Consider the following 15,492-nt stretch of genomic DNA (forward strand, 5'->3'; position numbering starts at 1 on the left):
GTTTCTTTCAAAAAAGACTGTGAGAGGGAGAAGCAACACAAAAAGAAAATCGGATGTACTGTAGTGCAAGGTGCCATACTGATAGGAAGAGAGAGCAAAGTGGTGGAGATATCATGGGTCAAATGTTTTTTTTTTTTTTTTTTTTTACTGTCCAGTCACAGTCACATACTTATACTTAGACCTGTATACCTATCTGCAGCAGAGGAAAATCAGGTCTCCTGCCTTGCCAGACAGGGCTTTGATGCATACCTCCCAACTTTTTTAGATGGGAATGAGGGACACCTATCAGCAAAAGTATGTAGGCATAGGACACACCCCTTGCCTCGCTCCCTTAAAGGAGAATTATACAAAAAAAAGTGCTTTTTTTTTTACCACTACTATTCCTTTATATTGGCTTTTGGAATTTACAAATGCAGCAATTTAGAAATTAGATGTCTGGACTCCTTTAAAATATAGATCACTAGGGAAGACAACACCTTTGGTCACAAAAAATGTGTTTAGAGTATGGGAGGGAATACACAAACATAACAAGTGGAAATATAATTCCCCTTTAATCAATTTAAAAGATAATGATTTTTTTGCACCTGGTAAAAGTATAATAGGAGGGAAATGGATAAAACAAGATAATATGCAATTACGACACATAATTAAAGAGGGGAAATTGAAAACACTAGCAATATTACAGAAAGAAAATGATTGGATGGATTTGAATGAGTGGCGATACCTGCAGCTTAGACATTTCGTCTCAAGACTACCACAACCGCTTAGAGATGGAGAAAATTTGACTGCCTTGGAGCGGATATGTGAGGGGAAATCCCCAAGGGCAGGTATTGCCCAGTTTTATAAGGTCTTGAGACGGGAATGTGAAGCGGAGGTACCAACTTTCATTAAAAAATGTGAAGAAGAGATAGGAGCACGGGGTGAAAACCAAAATATAGAAAAAATATTGAAGATGGTGCACAGATCCACGGAAAATAGTAAGATGATAGAAACAAATTATAAAATTTTAGTAAGATGGTATAGGACCCCAGATATAATGGCAAAGTACCAGGAGGGACAATCTGGGAAATGTTGGAGGAATTGTGGACAAACGGGAAGTTTGGCCCATATATGGTGGGACTGTCCCAAGATTAAAGAATATTGGAGAGAAATAATAAGATATATAGAAGTAATAGCTAAAATACAGTTACCTGAGAACCCATGGTTATGCCTATTCCATGCAGTAGATACCCCAATTAAGGAGTATAGGAATTCCCTCACAAGCTCATTAATAAACGTGGCAAAAAGTCTGATTCCGAAAAAATGGAAAGAAATAGAAGCACCCAAAGTAAAGGAATGGCTAGGAAAAGTTGAGGAAATTTATAGTATTGAAGGGCTGGGAATGGAGGAAGAAAGAGAAAGAAAGAGATTCCATGTGAAATGGAAATACTGGAAAATCTTTAGACAATCTATGATTTTTAATGAGGTAATGGGTCGGTAGGGGTGGGGAGAGGGGTGGGAGGGAGATATTTTAGAAGAACTCGAGAAGTAAAGAAAGAAAACCAGGATAATGTGAAAAATTGAAGGGCATGAATGTATTTTGGTCCTATGGTTTTCTTTTAATACTTGATTATGTTTTGTACGTAACTTAAATGAAAAATTTAAATAAAGAATAAAAAAAAAAAAAAGATATTAGATGAGACCAAAATGAGGGACAAATGAGGAGGAAAGAGGGGCAGAAGGATGTTGCTCTAAATCAGGGACAGTTCCTCAAAATCAGGGACGGTTGGGAGCTATGTTTGATGTGTGAATCTCAGAAGTGACTGGATAGAAATGCAAATCCACTGGCAGGTAAAACGGCTCCCTTTTATGTATTTTATCGGTACTTTAGCTTTTTGCCTGTAGTTTAACTTTGAATGAAAAAAATATTATAATTTAAAATAAATAAGTAAATAAATAAATTGTGTAAGATATTTATTTACAGTATTGCATATCTTCCATTTTTCACTGTTTACATTTAAAGGTACTTGTTGTTTATTAAATCAATGTAGTCCAATATTTTATATTTTAGGTAGGAATTTTAAATTATGCATTTTTTTGTGTGCATTATAGTGGTTTTAAAGCTAAAATGTTTTTTTTTTTTTACCCTAATGCATTCCCTGCATGAAGGTAAAAAATGTTTTTCCTCTTGCTGTTCCTCTCCCCACGTCCTACATGAATCCACCACTGTGCTCAGCCACAGGTCTTCTCCCTGTTTTCACTACACTGAGAGCAGTGGGAGTCATTGGGAGTCACTGAGAGCAGCGCGTGAGCCCAAATCATGCTATGTATGTCTATGGACACACACAGCCCAGCTCAATCAAATCCTGTGAGGAGGGAGCAGGGGCGAGCCCAAGCCACGCTGGGAATGTCTATGGACACACACAGCCCAGCTCAGTGGTGAGCCTGCAGGTATGCCCCCATAGGAAGCGGCTTCTGTTGGTGGGGCACTAAGAGGAGGATTAGCCAGCAGGGGATACCAGAAGAGGAGGTTCAGGGCCACTATGTGCAAAACCATTGCACAGAACAGGTGAGTATAGCATGGTTAACATTTTAATTAAGAAAATATCTGCATTTAAAAATGATTTAATAGTGGTTTTAGTGTATTTTATAAAAAAAATATTGTTTTATTGACATAGTTACATAGTTAGATGAAAAATTACTGAACAGAACCAAGCAAGCTGCTTGCTGTGGGGGCACTCGATAGGAGGGAGGGGCCAGGAGAGCTTTGTTATTTAAAAAAAACAGAGACCTTACAATCACTTTACTCTCCCCGATACCCTTTTTGTGAATTGGTGCCCAAAACTGAACTGCATATTCTAGATGAGGTCCTACTAATGTTTTGAACAGGGGCAAATTGATATCTGCAGTCCATAACTCTCTTAATACAAGAAAGGACTTTGCTCCCTTTTTAAACTGCAGCTTGGCATTGCATGCTACTATTAAGCTTAGGATCTACCAGAACACCTAGATCCTTCTCCACCATTGACAGTTGTGCTCCCCTAGTATGTATAGTGAATTCATATTCTTAGCCCCCGAATGCATAATTTTACATTTATTAACATTCAAATTCATTTGCCACTTAGTTAACCAATTAAACACTTGCCATCCGCCATATAGCAGTTTTACTGTGCGCAGGATCACACACACACACAAACATATATATATATATATATATACAGTGGTGTGAAAAAGTGTTTGCCCCCTTCCTCATTTCCTGTTCCTTTGCATGTTTGTCACACTTAAGTGTTTCGGAACATCAAACCAATTTAAACAATAGTCAAGGACAACACAAGTAAACACAAAATGCAATTTGTAAATGAAGGTGTTTATTATTAAAGGTGAAAAAAAATCCAAACCATCATGGCCCTGTGTGAAAAAGTGATTGCCCCCCTTGTTAAAACATACTATAACTGTGGTTGTCCACACCTGAGTTCAATTTCTATAGCCACACCCAGGCCTGATTATTGCCACACCTGTTCACAATCAAGGCATCACTTAAATAGGAGCTGCTTGACACAGTAAGGTCCACCAGAAGATCATTAAAAGCTACACATCATGCCGAGACCCAAAGAAATTCAGGAACAATTGAGAAAGAAAGTAATTGAGATCTATCAGTCTGGAAAGGGTTATAAAGCCATTTCCAAAGCTTTGGGAATCCAGCGAACCACAGTGAGAGCCATTATCCACAAATGGCGAAGACATGGAACAGTGGTGAACCTTCCCAGGAGTGGCCGGCCGCCCAAAATTACCCCAAGAGCGCAGCGACGACTCATCCAAGAGGTCACAAAAGACCCCGCAACAACGTCCAAGGAACTGCAGGCCTCACTTGCCTCAGTTAAGGTCAGCGTTCATGCCTCCACCATCAGGAAAAGACTGGGCAAAAATGGCCTGCATGGCAGAGTTCCAAGGAGAAAACCACTGCTGAGCAAAAAGAACATCAAAGCTCGTCTCAATTTCTCCACAACACATCTTGATGATCCCCAAGACTTTTGGGACAACATTCTGTGGACCGATGAGACAAAAGTGGAACTCTTTGGAAGGTGTGTGTCCAAGTATATCTGGCGTAGAAGTAACACTGCATTTCATAAAAAGAACATTATACCAACAGTAAAATATGGTGGTGGTAGTGTGATGGTCTGGGGCTGTTTTGCTGCTTCAGGACCTGGAAGACTTGCCATGATAAAAGGAACTATGAATTCTGCTGTCTACCAAGAGATCCTGAAGTAGAATGTCCGACCATCTGTTCGTGTACTCAAGCTGAAACGAACTTGGGTTCTGCAGCAGGACAATGATCCTAAACACACCAGCAAGTCCACCACCGAATGGCTGAAGAAAAACAAAATGAAGACTTTGGAGTGGCCTAGCCAAAGTCCTGACCTGAATCCTATTGAGATGTTGTGGCATGACCTTAAAAAGGCCGTTCATGCTCGAAAACCCTCTAATGTAACTGAATTAGGACAATTCTGCAAAGATGAGTGGGCCAAAATTCCTCCAGGACGCTGTAAAAGCCTCATTGCACGTTATCGCAAACGCTTGGTTGCAGTTGTTGCTGCTAAGGGTGGCCCAACCAGTTATTAGGTTTAGGGGGCAATCACTTTTTCACACAGGGCCATGATGGTTTGGATTTTTTCACCTTTAATAATAAACACCTTCATTTACAAATTGCATTTTGTGTTTACTTGTGTTGTCCTTGACTATTGTTTAAATTGGTTTGATGTTCCGAAACACTTAAGTGTGACAAACATGCAAAGGAACAGGAAATGAGGAAGGGGGCAAACACTTTTTCACACCACTGTATGCAATTTTGCCTTTCTGCCTGCAGGAGGCATGCATGCACCACCAGCATGCTGCTCCTGCGCGATTCTTCATTCAGTGCAATGTCCTCCAGCACCCGCCAATCACTGGTAAACAACACAGAACAGAAATATTCCTAGAATCCATCATTCCCCCTAGTAAAAGCAGCACATACAGTACACATAAACACTGGCTAGGCACATAGTTAACCCTTTGGTTGCTCTAGATGTGGCCTGGTCTTGAAGGGCGGTAAATCTTCTGGAGGTCAAGTGGTTCAACAGTGCATTGAGGTTGGCTTGTAAGTTGGAAACATCCTGTAAGGACATTATTCCCCTGCATAGCTTAGTGTCACCTGCAAACACTGAAATTTTTACTTTTTAACCCTTTCGTCGCCAGGTCTTTACATTGAGGGGGGGTACTACACCCAATCCGGTGCCGCAGCCACCGGGATTGTGTGTGTAACTGACAGACAGACAGTTGCCTATCAGGTGAAAGCATTTGTGTGGCAGCACTGTCACCTGATTGCTCTCACACACGCAAGGTACTGGTGCCACCCCCGCCACCGTGCCCTGCCATGCTTACCGGGGCTCAGCTTGCCCATCGGTGGGCCCGACAGCTCCATGGCAGGAACCGATGGCTGGAGGGGAAGGAGAAGAGTGGTCACACGTCAACTCTCCTCCCCTTCTTGTGATCCGGAAAGCAAAGTCTCTGAAGTAACTTCCGGGTCAAGCTCTCGTGTGCCGAGCTAGCTCAGCCGGGAAATAATGTTTTGCGATGTGATCTGCGTTGAAAAACATTTAGTGAAAAACAGGGGGACATGCAGGGTCTTTTAGATCAATAAAGAAAACCTGTCACCAAAAGAAAATCACATAGGGGACTTGTTTTGTAAAAATATTAAGTTACACCCAAGCACAAAAAAATAATTTGAGGCCCCCCAACCCCACATATACACACACACGCACGAATGTAAACGCATGCGTGAAAATGTTGATTGCAATACACATTACATATTTCTGCGCACGCTGGAGTGAGAGCAATAATTCGAACACAAGACCTCCTCCGTAACACTAAACTGATACCCATAGGGGGCTTTTGAAGAGTCACCTATAGAAAATATAGGGTACTGAAGTTTGATGCCATTTAACGGGCTAACAAAAATTTGAGGTTTGGCATGTTTGCTATCTATTTACATGGTGCAACCTCATCTTTTATATTTTACCAAAAATTTGGGTAATTTATTGCATTTGTTTGCCCTTAAATTCACAGTGTTTTTTACTGACATTTTGCATTTCCTAGACCTCTGCAGTAATATCGTGTGAAATAAAAAATTGGAACTTCCACTATTTTATTCTCTAGGGCAGTGATTCTCAACTCCTGTCCTCAGGACCCACTAACAGGCCAGATTTTAAGCATTACCTTGGCAAGATGCAGACTAGAATACTGCAATCACTGAGCAGCAAATGATATCATCTGTGATGTATTTCAGTTATCTTGCAAACCTGGCCTGTTAGTGGGCCCTGAGGACAGGAGTTGAGAACCACTGCTCTAGGGCAGTGATGGCGAACATTGGCACCCCAGATGTTTTGAAACTACATTTCCCATCATGCTCCACTACACTGCAGAGTGCATGAGCATCATGGGAAATGTAGTTCCAAAACATCTGGGGTGCCAAGGTTCGCCATCACTGCTCTAGGGTATCTTCTTTCAGAAAATGTATACTATTTGTGAGTTTTGTGTAATCTTCTGGCCTAAAATGATTTTTTTAAACATGTGACAAAAAAATGGAAAAATGGCCCTGGCAGCAAAAGCGTCAATCCCAGACCCTATATCATTTATAAATATATAAAAAGAAGGTAATCACATAGTTGCTGAATTTAATAGTTAAACCACATTTGTACTGAAAATTAAAAAAAGACAGCATAACAGGATTTTTGTTTACGTGTCTTTTTTATTGTTGGCATCCAGATAATATTGAGTGCAGCTGTCTTATATTATTATTGGTGTTAGTTGAAGCACTTTAGCGCAGTTTTCTTTCTTATTTAAATAAAATAATATATTTTAGTTAAAAAAAATTCATTATGTTCATGTAAGCATATATAATTCATTTTGTAATTTTCTTAAACATATGTGTTTTACTTTACAATATAGTTTGCTGTCTCCAGAGACCATAACCCCTTAAATCAAGTCATATGATTTTATGTTAGTTTGAATATAGACAAATTACCACTAGGGGGAGCACTTATCTCAAAGTTAGAACTGTGTGTTTAACCACTTTGTTAAACAAGACATGGATCATATTGGCTTTCAATAGGTTAAAATAAGCTTGTTTCTATTTTTTCAGTGATCGTGCAGGACTTTCAGGGTGCCCATTGCCAAATCCCCCCACCCTTTGTGATTTCTGAGCTTTCCCATTCCTCCTTGAAGCCTGGAACTACAATAAACTTTGTTAGGATGGCGAGTGGGTGGACATCAAGGGGCATTCATTCCCTGATGTCCTCTGCTGAGTATGTACCCAGAATTCCTCAGCTCTGACCACTTTTCGATTTAGAGCTGTCAAAACAACATATTGAGCACAGGTATAGCAGACGGCTTGTAGAATGCCACCTTTTCTTCTTTGATTTGTTTATTTTCAGACCTGTGTTTTCGAAAGTGGGAGTAAAAAAAAAAAAGTACCATCACCACTGTCATAACAATAAATGCTATCATTGGTGAGAGTAAAACAAGACCCACAATGGTACAAGTGCAGGTGCAATCCTTGGGGTCAGTGATATCAATTTGGCCCTGTATCATTGTTTTGTTTCAGTGGGATAAAGTAATTCCTGTATCATTGGTGTCAGTGGTGGCAAAATAAACTGCTATTATTGGTGTCAGTATTAAAAAATATTTTTGTGGCATAAAATAAGCCCCATTTTCAGAATCGATGCAAGAGGGTGTAAAATAAACCTAAATCCACTGGTGTCAGTGGGCATAAAATAAACCTAAATTCATTGGTGTCAGTTAAAATATATAATATATATAAATATTATATATATAAATATTATATATTTATATATATATAAAATATATTTCAATAAAGCAACTTAAAATCATTGCTATCGGTGGGTGCAAATTAAATCTAAAATCTTTTGCTGATGCTTCTCTTACAGAGCGAGATTTGAAACTTGCTTATATGGACCAATGGGAGAGGGACTTGAATCTTACCTATGATTTGACTGAATGGCAAGATATTGCTTATAAGTTATCCAAAATTTCCATCAATACCACCCTTATAGAGGCCAACTACAAAACGCTCTGGTACCAACTAGGGTAGCTAAAATGCATCCTTCTACCTCACCAAATTGTTTCCGACAATGTGGATAGGATTTTCAATTTAATAAATTCAGTAACGGGAGTAAACATCCGCAGATCTTCAGTAGCTGCTCTTTTCCACAAACTACCTGATGAAACATCCAAAAAATCTGTAAAGTTGATTACTTATATATTGCTGTCAGCAAGAATTACGATTGCTAGGAATTGGAAACAGTCAGTAATCCCTCTTGACCAGGTTAAAAGTAAACTCAACTGGATCATGATTAATGACAAACTCACCTATATACTTCGTAATAACACCAAGAAATTTAACATGGTGTTGGACCCGTGGATCGCTTATATCTCAACTCTGTGGGGAACTCCAGGTTGACCCTCTCCTCCGTTATCTCCTTTTTTCTCTCTCCCTCCGCCGTCTTTTTTTTTTCCTTCTCTCGTTCTCTTACCTTCTCTTTCCTACTTCCATTTTCTTCTGTTACTTATATGTACAATGCAGATGATCACCTATGGGGCCTCCCACAGTAGTGAGCCCCGGGATACTCTCAGACTTCCCTGTGATTCCTAGTCTCTACCATTCACCATCTGTGGTGGAGTTCCAGATCATTGGGGGAAAGTATTATTCAGTCCCTTTGGTACTTGGATACATATCGCATGTTTTGCGTTCTACTGTAAGGGTAGGGGACAGATATGTAACATGACTATATTTTCTGTACTTTTGTGCTGCTATGTTGACAATCTGAGAAATCGACTTTGTCTTATCAATGTGTTTGTTCATTTTGAAATTTGATTCTTTTTCAATAAAAATATTGAAGTCTAAAATCTTTTGCTGTCAGTGGGAGCAAGAATAGATGGGTATTAATCTGACACACAATTCCACACTGTTGCTGACCAGAACTATGGTATAACTATTGGGAAGGCAATCACTCTACCCAACAACCACAACTGCAGTGCTGGGTGCTTAAAGCGATTGTAAAGGCTAGTTTTTCAAAAACAAAAAAAACAAACATGTTATACTTACCTCCTCTGTGAAGTTGGATTTGCACAGAGCAGCCCGGATCCTCCTCTTCTTGGGTCCCGCTTCTGCTCTCCTGGCCCCTCCCTCTGGTGAGTGCTCTCCAGCTAGCTGCTATCATTGGGGGCACCCGAGCCGAGTCAAAGCTCTGTATATCCATTCAGACCCAGAGCCGCGACCTGGTCCCGCCCCTCTCTCCCCTGATTGGCTGCCTGATTTTGATTGACAGCCAATGGCGCAACTGTGTCTCAGCCAATCAGGAGGAGTGTCTGGGACAGCTTAGACACTCGGGGACATCTCTGCAAAAGAGAAGGGACTCAAGTAAGTGATTAGGGGGGTGCTGGGGAGCCATGGTCCAAGTGTCCTGGGTTCTGTTGGATTTGGATGCTGCAGGACAGTGTCAAAAACCATGGAATTATCCTGCAGGATCTGGGGCGCTTGGCAACTATAGTGACCCTATATGCTTAGAGTCTGTACTGAATAGCAGGGATGTCTTAACAGAATCATGGGCATAAAATAAAAGTGGTTACATGCAAAGGCTGATTTAGGTTAGACTGATGTATGTTTTAAGGGGTGGGAGTTAATATAGATACACCTAGGATGATGAGAACACTGAAAGAAGGATGATAAGAACAGTGATGGAACCTGGGGGGCACAACCTCAGGAGGAGCTTAGCAGCTCGAAGGATGAGGCTTCAGATGAGCAATGTGGAGGAAAAAGTTGTGTCGGGAGGGGGGGAGGGCTGACCAGGTCTCATATTGCCCATTCAGAATTATTAGCACTGAGTGCCAATGCCTGGGGCTGGCTGGGAACTCGGGGAATACCTTAGCAGTAAACATCTATCCATCACAGCCAGTGATTGGTGGGTAAGCCGGGGCTATGGCCGCAATGAAAGTGACAGTGAGTGGAGCTGTCAAATCAAAGCTCTTATTGAGGGGGTGCTGTGTAATGTAAAGGGGTCCAGAGGTGTGGGAGGGCCTGTGTAAAGTAAAGGGGTCCAGAGGTGTGGGGGCCTCTGTAATGTAAAGGGGTCCAGAGGTGTGGGGGGCTCTGTGTAATGTAAAGGGGACCAGAGGTGCAGAGCTGTGTACTGTAAAGGAAGCCAGAGTTGTGTGTGTGGGGGTGGGGGAGCACTGTATAATGTAAAGGGGTCTAGAGGTGTGGGGGCTATGTATTGTAAAGGTGTCCAGAGGTGTGGGGGGTATATTATGTAAAGGGATCCAGAGATGTTGCCCCATCAAAATTCTATAATTGGTGTTAAACTTAACTTTAAACCAGAGCTGGGTAAAGCTCCCCGGCACTGACCTTCATGCCCCCTTCTGATGTCGGAAGGGGGCATCATAGGATCAAATTTACCTTCAGACTAAAGCCTCTGGTCTTTTTCCCACCTAGCAATACCCCTGGGAGGAAAGCAAACAATTTGGTCCATATCTCCCGCTGAATTACCCTCCTCTTCCTCTCTTGTGGGCACCCACGTGACATCACTAGACACATCATCGTCGACGTCACCTTCTCCACCGCTATAAGTAGAGATCTTGGAGTAGGCAGCAACACCGGGGACCAACCTCCTCCTTGGGCTGATCTGGGTACTGTCGTCAGACTGCTGAGTAGCGGTTGTTGCTACCTCCTCTTCCTGATCCAATACCAAGAGTGGCTGCGCATCAGAAATGTCTTGATATGGATCGGAAAATAATTCCTGTGACTCAAGCGGAAGGTATGTGGTGGTGGTGGTGGTGGTGGTGGTGGTGTTGTTGGTGGTAGTGTCTTTGGGGGTGCACATAGCAGAGAGTGAAGAAGAAGAGTGAAGAAGAGGGTGCAGATCGAGAGGATGAGGAGGGTGCAGAAGAGTAAGGCTGAGTGAGCCACTCAATCAAGTCTGGTGCGTCCTTTAAAGTAATTGAACGCACCTTCTGCAACTTCCCACTTTGGCTCAAGCCTGTTGCTCCTGCCCTACCCCTACCACCCCTGCGGAAGGGCCTGCCTCTTCCTCTGCCTGTCACTTTTTAAATGACCCTGTGACAAAACTCTCAGTCCCTATACTGATGAAGGACTGCTGCAGTATAGGGCAGCAGTCAGCAGTAGTGCACCTCAACCCTATGTATTGTGGACCTATACCAGTCCTTATGGAATGGCAGACTGTACCTCACTCAACCCTATGTACTGTAGTACCCTAAACCTTACCAGTCCTTATAAGGACCTTTGTGGAACAAGTAGGTTGTGTGTGAGTGATTAGCAGACTGTACGTCAGTCCCTATACCGATGAAGGACTGCTGCAGTATAGGGCAGCGGTCAGCAGTAGTGCACCTCAACCCTATGTATTGTGGACCTATACCAGTCCTTATAGAATAGCAGACTGTACCTCACTCAACCCTATGTACTGTAGTACCCTATACCTTACCAGTCCTTATAAGGACCTTTGTGGAACAAGTAGGTTGTGTGTGAGTGATTAGCAGACTGTACGTCAGTCCCTATACCGATGAAGGACTGCTGCAGTATAGGGCAGTGGACAGCAGTAGTGCACCTCAACCCTATGTATTGTGGACCTATACCAGTCCTTATAGAATAGCAGACTGTACCTCACTCAACCCTATGTACTGTAGCACCCTAGACAGACCAAGTTACCAGTCCTTATAAGGACCTTTGTGGAACAAGTAGGTTGTGTGTGAGTGATTAGCAGACTGTACGTCAGTCCCTATACCGATGAAGGACTGCTGCAGTATAGGGCAGCGGTCAGCAGTAGTGCACCTCAACCCTATGTATTGTGGACCTATACCAGTCCTTATAGAATAGCAGACTGTACCTCACTCAACCCTATGTACTGTAGCACCCTAGACAGACCAAGTTACCAGTCCTTATAAGGACCTTTGCGGAACAAGTAGGTTGTGTGTGAGTGATTAGCAGACTGTACGTCAGTCCCTATACCGATGAAGGACTGCTGCAGTATAGGGCAGTGGTCAGCAGTAGTGCACCTCAACCCTATGTATTGTGGGCCTATACCAGTCCTTATAGAATGGCAGACTGTACCTCACTCAACCCTATGTACTATAGCACCCTACACCAGGTTATTACCAGTCCTTATAAGGAGCTTTGTGGAACAAGTAGGTTGTGAATGATTAGCAGACTGCAGCAGAAGGGCAGCAGTCAAGTATAATATTCTTTATTTGGAAGAAAGAATATTATACGTGTACAAGCCTATTACCATACCACTGATACCAGTCCTGAAAAGAACCTTTGTAGACCTAATATAGTAACAGCTACTGATTAAACTGACCCTCACTGCCTCACACACTGCTTCCTGCCTGTCCCTATATAAACTGACAAAACGGGGGCTACTGGAACAATAACTGGAATAGCACTTTTGTGGACCTGATAGTAACAGCTAATGACTAAACTGACTGTCCCTACAGCAGACACACCATCCTGTCCCTTTCTCTAAACTGACAAAAGACACTCAGGCTGCTACAACAATCAGTAGCACAGCAAACCTATATACACCTACCCTGTTTCCCCTAAAATAAGACCTAGCGTGATTGTCGACGATGGCTGCAATATAAGCCCTACCCCCCAAATAAGCCCTAGTTAAAGTCCTTCTATGTCTTATTCTCAGGGTAGGGCTTATTTTTGGGGAAAGAGGATAGGGTTTATTTGGGGGGTAGGGCTTATATTGCAGCCATCACCGACACTCATGCTAGGCCTTATTTTAGGGGAAACAGGGTAACACCTATACCAGTCTTGAAAAGAACATTTGTGTACCAAATAGCTAATGATTTGGGTCACTGCAATCTCTCCCTGCTCCACACAGCAACCTCTCCCTATAGTGACAGAAGAAACAATGTAAAATGGCCGCCGGATCGGGTCTATTTATAAGTTAGGGGGAATGTCCAAGTGTCCATGTGCTGTAATGTCTCAATTGGCTGTCCTATACCCCATGATGGATGTGTCATCAGGCATGTACTGGCCATTGGGACTACAGGGAGTTTCCCGGTGGGCCGATGGCTCTGTGGGCCGGTTTCAATGACAAAGTAATGGCTGCGCGGTTCGCCCTCAACTTCACACTGTGATGTGAGAAAGATAAAAAATAAAAAATACAGAGGAGAATAAGTGAAATAATTAAAGAGGTTAGTGAGGACTCCTTATGTTATGCTACTTATGTTTTTTTGCACAATTGCATATAGTTTTATATACTGTTTTTGTGCTTGTTTGCAAAATTTAAGTGGGCTGGTCTGGATGAAGTCCAGGGCCACATTTTTGTCCCAGTCCAGCCTTGTGTGTCATCATAGGTCAAAATTCTTTTACACAGTAAACACGGAAGTCCGCCGGGCGAACGGCGCCAATAGTCCACCGAACGGGCGGACCGCGAACAGCCGAAATTCGCCGTGAAACGACCGCCGGGCGAACCGTTCGGCCATCACTAATCAGCATAAGAAGAGGTCATACCCCCTCAGCTTGTCCTGAAAAATTGTATGTTAGTGCAAAAAAATAAAAAGTACTCAATTGTTTTAATCAGCATAGAAACCCTCCAAAAGTCACTGTATCACACACATATAGTATGTCAGCCTTGGGTAATCTACTAGATGAAATATGTTGGTTATTAATAAAGTGTAAGCATTAGCAATAAGCAATATATCACCCTACATTAAGAATATAATATCCTCTCAAGTGTACAGCCAAAATGATCAGAGTTAGTTCAGTGAAACTCATTTCACCACAAATTACCAAATCAAAATTTGCTTCTAATTTCAACATGTGACACTGGTAAGATTAAATGTAATTCAAAACAAAACAATCTTCCTAAGAAAACCTTTCTAAATTACTTTACAAGCCCTTTAATTGTGATCAGTGTGTTGTCTCAGCCATACACATATATTGATATCAATGTGATCAATCGATTGATCATTAAGTGCTACTAAATTGATCGAACTGAATCAAAATAGCAAACCAAAGACCCTCTATTCAATCAACTAAGTGAGCTCTTGATTGGCTGTGGTGAAATTATGTTGACTGCTTCTGGTCAATTAAACAATTATCTGTGTTTGTGTCAGAAAACTGAAGGTAATACAGATTTTAATGATTGTTTCTAATATTTTGAGTTGATCTCTACGTGTGATGCAATAACTTATGTGTTGCACTACTATATTCATTTTTAATTAATATTAAATTTTTTTTTTAAATTGCTATTAAAAATATTGATTAATATTTTATTCAATAGTAAATCACTTGTTTGCAAGCGCTCATCCCTAAATCAATCACAAATCTACATGAATGGCCACCATTAGCAAACAGACATTGGGGGTTATTTATGAAAGGCAAATCCATCCACTTTGCACTACAAGTGCAAAGTGCACTTGAAAGTGCACCGAAAGTGCAATTGGAAGTGCAGTCGCTGTAGATCCGAGGGGGAGAGGCAAGGAAAATAAAAAACAACATTTTAGCTTGCACATGATTGGATGATAAAATCAGCTTCCCCTCATTTCAGATCTACCCCTCAGATTTACATTGACTGCACTTCCAAGTGCACTTTTAATGCAATTTACAGTGTACTTTGTAAATAACCCCCATTGTCTGTCTTTTTCCTTTCTGTACTTCCACTTTCTCCCATTACCTTTTATTAAAGGATTTTTATAGAAATAATGAATAAGAATTCCAATAACTGGAGATGCTGGTTTCTGGCTTAGACCTGAAGGTGAAAGGTGAGGGATGTGGTCTTAAAGCAGTCTGCCCCAAGTGAGCCTCCCACAGAATGCCAACTAGCTGGTGTGCCTAGAGCAGTGCTTCTCAACCTTCTCAAGCATATACACCTTTGCACACTGGTACTGACTAGTATTCCAATGTTTCTCTTCTCCCTCAGTTTCTCTCCCTCACTAAGTTAATGTGACCCCAGTGCTGACAGGAATTGGCAGGGGAGGGGCAAACAAGGATGCTGTGCAAGCGCTTGACATCCCCCTTATTAACTGATGACATTATTGATTGTTAGGACGCCAGCGGCTAGAAGATTGAAATGGCGCACAATGAAAATATGTGGCTTTGTTTAACTAAAATGCAGGTTTGATCTACCAGCTGGCTTGTATACCAATTTTGGGCAATTTTTAGATATTTTACCAAGGCACCACTGAAGAAACCATAAGGCACCCCAGGGTGCCTGGACACTCTGATTAAAAAAGGCTGGCCTAGAGCAACTTATATGCAGCCTGGTGGATGTTCTGGTGAATGCAACAGAGCAGCAGTAGAATGCCTGATACATTCTGACCATGTGGTGGCCAGGCATAGCAGGAGTGGGTGTCAATGTACTTGCATGTAGCAGCTTGCAGTCCACCTCTGTAGCAGCAGAGAAGCTAGGCATATCAGGGCAAAGCCCACAC

The sequence above is a fragment of the Lithobates pipiens genome, unplaced genomic scaffold (assembly GCF_037356315.1).
Source record: "Lithobates pipiens isolate NorthernLeopardFrog02 unplaced genomic scaffold, aLitPip1_a1.2 Scaffold_13, whole genome shotgun sequence".
NCBI lineage: Eukaryota > Metazoa > Chordata > Amphibia > Anura > Ranidae > Lithobates > Lithobates pipiens.